This window comes from Monopterus albus, unplaced genomic scaffold (assembly GCF_001952655.1).
Source record: "Monopterus albus unplaced genomic scaffold, M_albus_1.0 scaffold66.1, whole genome shotgun sequence".
NCBI classification, from domain to species: domain Eukaryota; kingdom Metazoa; phylum Chordata; class Actinopteri; order Synbranchiformes; family Synbranchidae; genus Monopterus; species Monopterus albus.
Genome location: NW_018127946.1, coordinates 1,550,384 through 1,553,695, shown reverse-complemented (window position 1 = coordinate 1,553,695; position 3,312 = coordinate 1,550,384). Strand labels below are relative to the sequence as shown.

General features: G+C 41.9%; 1 protein-coding gene across 1 annotated transcript in view; it reads left to right on the top strand.

The window, feature by feature from the left end:
• The first annotated feature begins 2,033 nt into the window (after positions 1-2,033).
• Positions 2,034-3,312, top strand: part of cdh24b (cadherin 24, type 2b) — a 145,598-nt gene continuing 144,319 nt past the window's right edge. Inside the window, exon 1 of the mRNA XM_020604523.1 lies at positions 2,034-2,549. The gene's annotated coding sequence lies outside the window, so the exon portion shown is untranslated. The remainder of the gene's footprint in view (positions 2,550-3,312) is intronic.

Sequence of the window (3,312 nt, the reverse complement as noted above, 5' to 3'; positions counted from 1 at the left end):
ACTATTTGATTTTCGTTGTTTTAGATCTCAAGTGGGTTAAAGAGTAGCATTAAAAAAAATCAAGCAATTGAGATTTTGACCTCACACCAGCTTTATCTGCGACCTTTGTTGAGCTAAAATAACTCATTAAATAATCATCACTGATGCGCTCATCGAAATAAACATTAGTTTTGTTATTCTAACACCAATTAATGTAGAGCAAAATGATTCATCCCACTCCCAGTTCATAAAAACTTCTAAATAAGCTGGAACCTCTTTCTTGTGGTAAACCACTTTGTCAGAAAGATACTGATGAATTTTTAGTGTGTGTTTTTAGTAACATAAGACGACATTAATATTACGCATGCACAGTGATAGCCTCCATAATTTTAGTGAGAAGGAAACCTTACTCACTCAGACTCCTGGAACTTAATGGAAACAGACTACTGATAGGCAGGTAAGCTTTTCTGAACCAACTAACTACAAATCTCCTAGCATTATTTACTACCCATCTAAGAGCCTTTGTCAAGAGCTTGTCATGTGACTCACTTGAAGTGTTTAGATAAATATGGTAGTGATTTAAAAAAAAAGAAACAATCATTTATTTATAGTGCCTGGGAAGGGACAGAGAAAGATGTGAGTCCTTGTGGGATCCTGCAAAAGTATCACGAGATCTCACAAAGTCTCACATCATTTTTTTCAGCTATAAGTTGTTTATTTTTCCTGTGTCCCCTGTATGTATGCTTTTAATGAACACCATGCACATAGCGGAACTAAAGGAAACATTAGGTGATCTCTAACATCAGCAAGTTTCATCCTGTGGGGACCATGGGCCAAATTTCATCACCGTTTATCTCATAGTAGTTGAGCTATTCCAGTCCTGGTGAGAGTGATAGACCAACTAACTGGCTGGCATTTCAAGATCCGTTTAGCTAGTGTGGCTGCTAAAACATGTTTCCAGAATATATTGTACTGTGGCACTATTTCTGGAAGGAGATGTTACTGGTCATTTTTTAAATGTCATTTTTCATAGCTGTGAGCAAACAGTGTTCTGTTCTATTCTGTATTATGCTGGTGGCACAAACCTCAGAGATAGATATCTCAGATCTTGGGCAAATCTTCCTGGCTACATGTCACAAGGGGTTAATGATATATATTATAAATAGTCTTACTGAACAGGTCCTTTGAACTGGAATAACACACGATCGATTAGATCATAAACACCACAGAAATAACTGGCTTCACTGCAAGCTGAATTTGAACCTGCGATGTCGTGAGGACACAATAAACACTCGCTTGTTGTAGCACAAGTTGTCTCTTTACACACTGTGGCCTAAAAGCCCGTTTTATGCCACAGTGTACAATCTCCCAGCCTGGTTCTGCTGCCTGGCCAACTGATTTTGCCTGCCAAACACATGTACGGCAAAAGTGACTCTCCGGGCTGCAGCAACGTGTGGCACATCCAGACAGACATCCAACCTGGCTGGAGGAAGAGAAGACAAAGAGGCAATCACAGCCCACACCCAAACACACACACACAGATGTATACATTCACTTTAATCATGTGGTACACATCAGCCCTCCAAACACACACACATACAGAGGCTCTCCCTGGTGGATAAATCAGCCCTTTCATGCTCTGTCGTCTGGCTGCCTCTGTTCTACTATGTTTCTATAATAGGGGAGCAGTCCTTGTCTTTTACTATTGTAATGGTCACACATACATCTCCCTCTTCCGGCTCCTTCTCTGTTCTTCAAAGGGCTTCTGCTGGAGTCAATCTACAAGTACAGTGGCTGAAGATAGGGGACTAACAGCATGTATAATCACTGGGGATATGTCACCCTAGTGAAATGTGTGTGTGCGCACGCACGCACGTGTCTGTGAAGATGACGCGTTATAATTTGTTCTTAAGCGATAAGGAGGGAAGTAATAGCTTTTTGAAATAGGACCACAGCCATGATGAAGGTGGTCTGATTAACAAGAATATAATAATGTTGTCATTGGCCTGTTATCAGCTGATGGCTGATAATGAGGATGATAATGAAGATGAAGGCGCCCCCGTTGAAAAAGATCAGTGTAGATTCAAGAGACGTTTTTAAAGGTTACTATCCATGGCTACAACAAATGTGTGATTTTTACCATTAGTTATAGCAAACGCTGAAGGGGACTGTGATGTTTACTCTTAATACCACGTGAATATTATGCAAATTATAGTCCTGTATGGATTTTTGGATGATGATGGTGACGATGATGACCACGATGATCGTGGTGGTTGTGGAGGTGGTGGCGATGATGAGTGATGAGAGATATAATACCAGAAATAATTGCTTCCGAGAGAGAGAGCGATGCTAAATAGATCAAAGAAGGAAAAAGTCGTGAAAATTAGAGAAGTAAAACGTGCCGAGATTTTCCAGAGTTACGGTTTTATTGGAGAGAGAGAGAAAGAGAGAGAGAGCGGCGCGATGACAGCGTTTGTCCTTCCTGGACTCAGTTTTGTCACCGGCTGAAGGCAGTACGGGCGACGGACGAAGAAACTTGAGACAGTCACACCGAGATCCGACATTCACAGGTAAATTCAGAATGGATTTCACTCAAAGCAGATAATGGTATCATTGTGAGCATGTACGATGGGCGAATGAAGAACAGACCTAGTTTCTTCTCACATGGTATTTGCGAATTGTGTTTCTTTCTACCTATCTACTCTTTGGCATCAGTGCTTGACATTCACCAGAGATCACATTTTAAATTGAATTGACGGTACGTGGCACATTATCTAGCACCAGTGCGTGGTTTCCTTTAATTGTTTCAGTTAAATAGATGAATGTGGTCTATTCTCACGGCTGACCGAACCTGTGCGTATTTGCAGAATCCCAAATGGTTATACTTAATATTAGGTGTTACAAAACTATATCTCTGCAGCCTCCTGTGACTGTACATAGAAGCAATAGTACAGTGGACCCAGTTTCAGAAGGCATGACACTGAACATAGAGTCCCAGCTGGGAGTCCTTGGTCAGAGAGATTCAGGAGCTGTCCGCTGGCGCACACTATGTGCTTTTATGTGGGGGAATTTCGCCGCCATAATAACTGCTGTTTACACTGATTCATTATTGGTCTATTTATTGATTCTACCAGATTTTTAGTCCACGTTTTATTCCACCCTCACAGTGAGAAGTAGGGTTTGTCACTTTTGTGCAAATTGGACCGGTGCGATATCTTTACGCATGCGAGCCGATTCCTGACAGCGTGCGTGTGCGCTCTCCTGTCTGTCTGCACTCAGCCGTTACCGGAGGACGGCGGGGAGCAGCGACTGACAGACTGTCACATAACGAGC